This window comes from Dreissena polymorpha, chromosome 3 (assembly GCF_020536995.1).
Source record: "Dreissena polymorpha isolate Duluth1 chromosome 3, UMN_Dpol_1.0, whole genome shotgun sequence".
In the NCBI taxonomy this organism is placed as follows: domain Eukaryota; kingdom Metazoa; phylum Mollusca; class Bivalvia; order Myida; family Dreissenidae; genus Dreissena; species Dreissena polymorpha.
This window is the reverse complement of record NC_068357.1, coordinates 27,985,514-27,996,270: the sequence shown is the minus strand read 5'-3', so window position 1 is coordinate 27,996,270 and position 10,757 is coordinate 27,985,514.

Genomic DNA, 10,757 nt, shown 5'->3' with positions numbered 1-10,757 from the left:
TCACTTAAAATTGTGTTATAGGAAAAATTTGCCTACATATAGGAAATACCGTCCATATACCCATTTAATGAAAAAAAAGTATTAAAAAAAAAACTTAAGTTATGTTTCCCGATGTTGTTTGAACACTTTTTGGTTTGATGTAATTGTTCTAAACAAAAATAAAGTTTTGGCAAAAAGTGTTGTTTCTTATTAGCCCGTGCGGACTGCACAGGCTTATCTGGGACGACACTACGCATATGCATTAAGCCCTGTTTTACCGGAAAAAGTCTAATTTAATTTAAGGGCTGTGTTAAAAAAAATTGTTTCTTACCTAATATTTTTATAAATAAAAGCCAAAAGAAACTGTACAAATCATATTTGAAATATGATTTGTACATTTTCTTTTTCTTTTTTTAAATATTATAATTGTAATGCCAGTAGAGGTGTCACCCATATATTAATCTAAGGGTTAAATTTGTACATATACATCGTTCTGTTTTGGAAATGTTTACAATTATCAAATGTTTTGTCATTATAATGTGCCTAGAAATTAGATATTGATGTTTCATAAATTTCTTTTATGTAAAGTTTTATTTTCGTAATTGGTTGTATCAGATTACAAACATCTGACGGCATGTCTGTATTTTGTTTGTAATACATCAAAGTCCTCAAAATGTAAACATATAAATTGTTTATGTCATCATAGGAGCTTTATTTCTATGCCATTGCATGTCAGTATTAAATATGAAACAATTTTCATGTTCAACACTCTTAAAGCCCCATTCATTACCAATGTTCTTGTAATTTGGTAAGAACAATTTAAATTAAATGTTGTCTATATGATATCTCGGCTAAGTTCTATACTCTTTCATGTGGGGTCAAGAGCTATGTCATAATTATAACTTGAGAATTCATAATATTTGGAAAGTCAGATTTGTTGCACATTTATCATGAAGTTTGCAATAGCTATTATTTAATTCTATTAAAATCTATGTTTTGTTTGAAAACGGTTTCAGTGGTTTAAAGCATTGCTGGCAGAGTTGGGAAGTTCTGTGTGTGTGTCTTAATTGAAACATTATGAACAAGAAACAACTCACATTTTTGCATAATCATTTTGCACCTTGATCGGAACTTTTGTTTTTATATTATCATAAATATCGCGGGAGAGTTTAAACATTTTCCCGAAATAAGTACTTGACTGCAATAAGGTAACGCCGTTTTCTTGGAATGATATGATAGTATGTGTTCCAGACTTTTTGTGGTCGCCTTTTGTCCATCATGTGTTGTCCCTCTTGCGTCGGAAACATTTATCTTGTTAACAGTCTAGAGACAACATTTATTGTCAGAACAAACACATACTCTCCTCTGAAACCTCAATGTAGACGTTAAGTATTTGGTATGTCGAATCAGGTCCTCTACCATGTTTCTCCAAATCATGCCTGTGCTATAAGATTGTCATCATCCTGTGGGTAGCATGTATCCGTTAATTCCCAACCCTTATACAGATGTTTGTTAATTGTTATGTAACATTATGTGGTGGTCATCTAACAAGTAAGTTCAACTCATGCCCCAAGGGTCTAAAATGTCCCTGGCATGGTATTTATCAAACACAAAATATAACCACCACTAGCATGGGCAGCTTTCCTTGTAGCCTATAGTATAAACTTGTAAATACTTTAAAAGTCATTGTTTTCCCAATAAAAAAAAAACTTTCTCGGAACATTTGTTCTAATGAAATCTTTACTTGTTTCTTAAATTGTCAAAATTAAGTGTTTACGACAGGAACTATTTCTTTCGTCCCTTTCTTCCTCACTAGTCTTCTTTGGCCAAGCTATATTTTGTCCCACGCACAATAAAAAACATGGTTTAGCTCACCTTATCAATACCTGCTCATGGTGAGCTTTTGTAATCACCTCTTGTCCGTCGTGCTTAGTCCGTCGTGGGTCGTCAACATTTATACTGTTAAAACTTTAGCGGCCACATTTATTGTCCAATCTTCATGAAACTTTGTCAGAACATTTGTCCCAATGGTATCTTCAGTTTTGAAACTGGGTCACATAAGTGTAAAACTAGTTCACTAGATCAAATTAAAGAAAAATATTGTTGACACTGGAAGTCACATTTATAGTCGATTCTTCATGAAACTTGGTCAGAACATTTCTTCAAATAATGTCTGAGCTGATTTCAAAAATGGCTACGATTCAACCAAAAAATGGCTACTTTGGTGCGGGTCAGTTTTCATTTTATGTCCATAATGAAACCTTAATTAACTCTAGAAGCCACATATGTACACCAATCTTCAAGAGACAAATGTTCCTATGATGTCTCAGTGGCGGAGTTTGAAAATTGTTGTGGTTTGTAAAAAAACAACATGGCCACCAGCCCCTCGTGTTTCCAGTCTCCAAATTTCCTTTCAATTTATCATTAAAGATATGTGTATTTAAAACCTCTGTTTGCTTTAAACGGTTCTACATTGTTCGGTGAATCGTAGTAGTTATAAGCTACGGCCTAATTTTCTTGTAACATCGGCTGTTCGCAAGTGAACACAAATATTAACCAATTTAACGAACGAATAATAATGACTTAAGAACCTAATTGTCAGAGAAAAAATAGAATATATCGTTATTCTAACTATTACGCACTTAAGTTACACCTGTCCATTTGAGGAGATATAAGTTCATCCCTTCACTGATGTAACGGATATAAACACGGTGAACCATAATCTTCATCAGATATTTTTACTAGAAGCACGAGGCCCTACAAGTGAACAGCACATCACAAAAACTGGCCCTTGAGTCTTGACGCAATAAAAAAATTAAGAAACTGTGGAAACCGGGCGATTCAAACTTGGATAAACCGGTTCTCTAGGTCCAGTACCTCATACTCGGCCCATATTCAGACATAAAAATATTGCGTTTGAAGAAGAAATTTAATAGGAAACATCAAAATTTAATTTCAACAATAATGATGGTCAAACGGGAAACATTGCCCGAAAAAGCTATGGGCTTACAATTTCATATCACTACAAAATATCAATTCTACATTTATAAATAATTGGTTTAACGGTGTAGAGCCGTTTCGTCTCCACGAACGGAAAACCACAGAACACGTGTTTTTTGACATTGTAACTTGGCAGACGGAAGCTCGTTAAGCTTATACGCATTTATTGTAAAATGTGTCGCAAAACGTCAACGTTATTTTCAAGTCTTTTTTAAATAAAAATTAAATAAATTGAACATGATATAATTTGACTCCATGTTATTATGAATATAGAAAAAATATATATCTTAAAATCTACAGATGTTTATTTGTTTGTTTACAATTATGTTTGTGCCTAGTTATGTGATCAAGCATCTAATACCAAACTTTCTACATATATTAGCTGAACATACACAATAACACCCGTGTAATTAATGAATAATATATAGTTGGAAGGAAGATAACACATAAAATAGTTTATGTCACTTTGAAAGTTTCTATCAATTACATTAAAACTATTAAGACAGAAATAATTTAGAAATTAAAACAAATACAATACATTTGATCTACTGACACAACTTTCGTTAACAACAATGTGCATTTTACAACACATGCATTAAAGTTTAACATACATGTATACAAATGTGAAAAAATCACCCAATTGGAGCAAAAAGGTACCATGTGCCTTCTAACTTTAATGTCACATATGACCTTTTTGCTCCAAGGGGGCGAAATGATCTCACGCATACATTCCTTCTTTTAAGATCCTGTAAACATGAAGGTTCTTTGGGTCTCAGCGAAATTCGCTGAGTAGTTTAAGAGGATTTGAGTGCACACAAAAGTCGGGGACTGTATATGTTAAAATGTCTATCATTGTGAACAATAATTAGTGGTTTAAATATGACCTAACCACTGCTGTGCTCTCATTACCCAGATTCACAAACTAATTCTCAGACTTAGCCCAAAGTATATTACGGGACCAAATATGTTACAAACGAGCTTAATGTTGGGCCTAACGTCATTTTGTATTCATCATCTTACAAGAGTATTTATTAAGAACCGTTTTGTTTATGACATATGTCGTAAATATGCCTTACATATAAAAATAAAGGTCTGAACTATTTTCTTGAGTGATTCTGTCCGACCTGCGGGTGTGTGGCTGATTACGGGTCATGGTCAATATAATACATCATAGATACATGCATTTCAAAAGGCAAACAAAACTCAAAGAATATTGCAGTTCCACACCCATGTTCGTGGTACCGTTGGTATTTTTGTTTGTTGTGGAATTGTTGTTCTGATGGCCCCTCTGAAGGCAATGTACGATCAAGCAAACTATTATTATCAGCCTTTCTCGTTTCTATTTCTACAACACAGTCTCTTTGGTATGACCCCATTGGAGGCAATCTACAGTCAAGCAAATTTTGAATCACAGCCTTTCTCATTTCACTTTCTTCAACAAAGCCATCTTTAACGTAAAGATATAACAGCGGCAGAAACTTGTAGGTACATTTGCATCGTTCAATCTGAAACACTTCGACAATACACTCTCGCTCGATCTGTCCTTCTATAACAACCTCGATGAATCTCCTGGCGAATTGTAGTGCTCTATCTGTTTTAAGACACCGAAGAAGCGCATGCAAATCATGTATTATTATCCCACGTGTTTTTGCTAACTGTTTTGCATCAATCACTGCAATACGAATACGACAGGAACGGTTGTTTAGTCTACCTTACTTAACAGCCCCTGTCAATGTCTCTGAGCATGAAATGTACTGCGATTGATGAGCATAACTACTTCTACTGCCAAACGAGACGTGTTCGGTCAAATCAATTCGCGCTTTTGGGTCTTTCGCTCAAATCCCAAACCGCACCGGGTCTTCATCTTCCCTTAGTAGTCGGAAAAAGCGAGGTATTTGTGCTTTTTTGCTAGAATTAGTGTCATAAAGCACAACAAACTAACAGACCTATGGCTTAACATTTAAATGTAGATCTAATGGACATACTTTGAATACATGTTTGAAGGCTTGTGTTACAAGGAATATCGATGGATACGTAACAATTCATACGCCGTAACTGCTTAAAATGCCCGAGAAAAGATCACGCCGTTAAATATTTACACTTTTTAATCAAATATAATAAGGTCGGTCTGCGGAAAACCCGGTCTTTATGTATGTGCGTCAAGTATCGTCCCATATTAGCCAGTGCAGTCCACAAAGGCATTCTGGGACGAAAGTTCTGCCTACTAGTAGGCTGGATTTTGTTTAGATAGACATCCATAACACAGAAAGTAAAATAAAACATTTTTATAAAATAGTGTTTTTCAAAATATGACACTTGAAGAAAATAAGCTCAAGAGTTGTAATAAAAAGGTAAAATAAGTAAATATACTCTTGATATTTCACAGACGCAGCGAAATATAGGAGAGGAAGTCACTTGATTAGTTGGTTCAATTACTTCATGTTGAAAAATGAAAATAGTATGGGGGCTGCGTACCTGTTAGGCGAACATTTTCTCTTTTTCTAATTGTAAATGTTCAGTAGTTGATTCTATGAATATTTTACGTTTTTTGTAACTTTTTTCCAATAATATGAACTTTTTTCAATTTTCGGTGTTGTCAGATGACTCATTTTGGTAGGGAAAAGGCACTATTTAAAACATGAAATACTAGTTAGAATATTCTCTAGGTCTAAGTTGTTGGTATGTGCTCTATTGATGATTATTGCTGAATGTAGAACGGTTTCAATGATTTGCTTTCTATGTATTCTGTGTTTGTTTTAAGGTTTGAGTAAGGAGAAAACTAATATGATTCTGAAAATATTCAGAATATAATTAAATTATACTATATTCTTTCACTACGATATTTTTAACAGCTTTTATCACAATAATTAATGTTTGCATGTTTTAACATGAAGCAGTAAAGAGTGTGGTAGAGAGGTGGATAAGTTGAAACATTTAAATTCCACAAAAGGGCAAGAATCAATTGTGTTGTTTATATTAATGCTTTATGTGCTATTTGATATTAATATTTAATATTGTTATATTATTTAACTTGTTTATTTTCGTGAATCAAGAATCAAGAAATGACCAAGTTTTTTTAAGTGTTACCTATTACGTCGTTGTATCATGAACTGTTATAATTAATTTTGCATTTCATTAATGACTTGACACTCAATATGTGCTATTATTTCAGATTTGTTAAAGATTATCTGTTAACCTTATTATCATTTATATGGAATATTGTAAATTTGTGTGGAATCTTTCTAAACTTTTTTTTAGTAATTATATATTCTTTTCAATATCTAATTCAGACACATAGAACCCATTACATGGTAAAAATTTGTCTCCAACGTGTTTGAATTATTTTTATTTGAACCGTCCACTCATTATTTTTTAAGGAATTCGTGTGTCATTGACACATCTAACGGTCGATCGCACCGGAAGAATAACAGTGCTTGTCCGGTGGAAGGTTGTTTACCCGGGCAGAAGGACGATTATAATGCGTTTTGAGGGTCAATTGTTTGTAAGGACGGTCACAATTACGGCCGATTTGACGGACATTTGTTCGGTCATTTGACGGGGCGCTTGGTTTGTCGTTTGGTTATACCTTCCTTTTGAGAGAGATGAAGAGAGGCGCTCATATATTCACATATATATAAATATTTAAATGTGCGAAACAAGGTATGATAGCTGGTTCATCATAACCTGTCTCGTGTCTAATTCTTTCTTTCTCCTAAGATAAGCTTGTTTTTCTTGACTATTTAAAACAAGGTCAACATTCAATTATTCATAGTATTCTACACTGATTAGACATAATAATAGATGTTCCTTTCTGACTAAACTGACCTTATGCTTAGAATATTGCTGATGACAACATACAGCTGATTTTTTAAGCCTTCGATTCAACTTTGGACCGTACTTATTTTACGAATGGAAATTATTTTATTCAGTTTATTTTATTCCAACAACTATTTTAAAAAATGCGAACACTTCTTGTATACTGTCTGAACTATATTCAAATTATCTTCATGCAGTAGCATACATTTACCAAAAAAACACATTGTCTTTCTCCGGCTCAACATTCTGTTCTATAACACTCGTCTCCTCTTGTTCTGTTAAATAAAAGTTAAAGAAATATTACAAAATGACACTCAATTAAAGGTTGAATAATTACCACGTTTATTAAACGATAACTATTTCATAAAATGTGTCAACACTTCGCATCCCCTATATTTTGGAAATATTGCACATTGCAGTTAAACAGTAAATTTTCACACGTATTGAAATTCAAATAACATCTTTTTGTTTCGTCTTACCGTTGTTCTTTGCTAGGCATCACAATATACTGTAAATTCAATAAGAAACCGTTTACTGACTTAGTCAAATAGAAAATCCATTGTTATGGTGCAGGAATCATCTCATATTAGCCTTGAACATAAAGTCATTTTTTAAACTTAGTTTGAAGAAGTTGGATTGCATAAGATTAATTCCAAAATAGATTTTAACCAAATTTAAAAAAGAACAACGCTGGACACAGAAAATACAGAAACAGAAAAAGTTTCAGGTTCAAAATTTCCGAAAATTTTGAGCTCAAATTGTGACATTAGATTTGTGGTTCTTGTGCGCAACGCACCTTCTCATCATGCTGAGCACTAATGCCACAGTTTTTTAAATCTGTCAATGCTGGAGAAAGTTTTATTCCAGGCAAACTGTTCAGGATTGATCTCCTCAATTTTACCTTAAACTTTTAATTAAAGATATTGGGTTTTCTGCAGTCATTAGATAGTTTCTGCCTTACAACCTTGCTTTTTCGATTACTTGTCACCGCGATGTGTTCGTGTTTGTTTTGCAAACTTTGTCCCTTGTAGATGTCGAGGATCATAAAATACATTAACTCGGTTTCTATTATAGCCACCGCGTGTTTGCGTTCTTCAACCATGAAGTCCCATAATTTTTCAGTTCAAAATAATACGTTCGACGGTTTTAAGGGGACTATAAGATTTTCAAAAAACGATCCCAAACATGTGGGTTTATTATGGTTATAAAGCTCGTAATGGAATTTACATTTTAAAGTAAACATTTTTAATTCCTTAATATCTTACAAAGCATTTTATCATTTCTGCAGTTATTTGATTTGACTTTATCATAATAAGCAATTGAAAATACATGTGGATCTTTATAAAGGCAAACAATTTATCTTTATAAAAATATTGGAACATGATGTGTTTTGCGAGTGTGTTCACTCTAACACCTTGTATATTTAACTTTAAAGCGAGATTATACGATTTTGTCAATTATTTATGAATTTATATCAAATTTGTAAAAAACTTTTTAAACATATATTTCCATATAAATTAAAATAAAAGTTAAGAAGAACATGTGTCGAAAAATGCGAAATTAGCCAGATGTTAAATTCTGACATCGAAAATGTCTGTACAGTCGAATTCGCCAGCATGTATATCATGCGTGTAAAATTTTGAATCGAAATTTAGTTTTAGTGCAGATTCATTCATACGACACAAACACACAATTTTGTTTTTCGGATCATTTTAATTTCCTGCAACGATATCTATCCATACAACACACGAACACTAACTCCGATCCTAATTAAAAAGACGAATGCTTCGGTTATAGTAGGAAAATATGTACGAAACATCTTTGTCGCTAATTTGTCTTTGCTGCGTTTTATGAAATTCGTCTTCAATGGATAATTTTTCTTGCCTATTTTGTGTTATTGCAACATATTTTTATCAATATATTACAATTTAACACATATAAAAACGTATAATCTTGCTTTAATATATTAAAATGTTAATGGCTATTAAAACACACATTTGATCAAGATTACCCATAATTTAAAGAGTTATCGGTTTACCATCTTCTGTTGTCATAACTTCTTTCTTTTCCACACTCTGCTTAACTTGCTTTTGCTGGATTTAAACAAACACTAATAAGAGTAAAGAAAGGATTGCGGAGATATAACGACAGATCAGTTCAAAGGATAATGGCCAAATCTTAAGTACAACTATGCTTGAAACATTTAGGAACCTATTTTCATTTCAAGAATAAACAACAGCGAAAAACAGTTTAAAACGACTGTCTTAAAGAAAAGCGATATTCTCGCTGTGATATTGTTTACATTCACGTGTGACCCTTAGCTCGAAATAGCTTTATCACATAATGCCTTCTGAACATTAACAAACGTTGATACACAATTAGACTCGATGCTTTAAATGGCATACGACGCGGTGTGACTGACTAATGCCTTCATAGCATCTTCATTTAAGCAGGTAAGCTACGTTTCATGAAACTGTATTGAAAAGAGTATACCATATGGAGCAGACAAGATAATGCTCTGGAGAAGCGAACACAATAAACTGACTTATGCTTCGTCGCAACTAAAGAACTTGATTTTTAACATAGTTTAAGCCGAAATAATAGTTTCGCAGTCTTTTCGTTGTATTATTTCCTCATATACAAGATGAAGAAATTTTATAAGCACACGCTACATTACAAAAAATATTTAGCTGCAATTTTAATTATTTTTGTGTTCTTTCTTAACTTATGCATGAGGCAAATCTAAGATGAGCGTTTTCGATTATTCATGATATAACAAACCTGTTCATAAATGACTTTATTCTGTGCCTTCTTTTACTATTAAAAATACGGAAATAAAGTACTCATCAAATGTTAAACATACATATCGAATTTTTGGAAAGATAGCACCATTTTTGCAAGAAGAAAAAACAAAGATCGAAACCAAATAATATTTCAATAACCAGTGACTGTTTTACCCATTAATGATTCAATTAAATTTTAAACGAATTCAAAATCAAATTAATCTAACTCTGGTGTAAATGATCGGAAGCCTTTTTTCAGATAAAATTTTGCCTACCAGACTCAAACATTAAAACTTAAAGTTAGACATTTACCTTGATTGGCATGACTTGCTTATGCTTCCGTACGTGGCCTCAAAATACACAACAAATGAACAAAGGTTTATGAAAATCATCGTGAAATGCGACCTTCAAGTGTAACCTTGACTTAACTAACACATGCCTTAAGAACGTCGTTAGTTAGAACTTTCGTGAAACCCCTTCTAGTGAAAAAGGTTATATGGAACAGACAAGTCTTTGTCACGAACAGAAGGCAAAATGGGTCATGGATATTTCTATAACAAACTTACGCATGTGAACTTACCGATTCTATTTTCTATCATTGGTTTTACAATATAGTTGAAGGGAACATTATACATTCTGCCTCTGCTAATACAAAAATACAAAATGGCCTTCTTAGTTTCAAGATTTTTCTAATGTTGTATCAGTTGTATGATGCACGTGACTACGATACGAACTAGACCTAACTATTGTAAAGATTAACACTCTGACCAGGTCTCGTTAAGATTGAATCATTTAAGTTGCTTCTGAAGTGATACGAAGGTTTTTCAGAGATTTGACAACTTTATTTAGTTTCTGAACGCATTTTACCAATTCTTTACAAATTTCAAAGACCTAAACTGTTTTACTTGTGTCGCAATATGGACTGTTAGATGGCGCAATTTGGTCCGTTGCATAAATGGCTTTCATGATAAAACTTTACATTAAAGTGTTTTTCTGTATTTGGTACCATAAAAGATTAACCAACCTAACAGGGTACCGCACAACTTCCTAGTAACTTGACTATAAACATAGTTTTATGGATCAGGATACATGAACAACTAAATTTATAATAATACACATATATGTTCACTATATAATCATATGTAATGTCTCCTGACTTGGTGCGAATTTTATTCGTAT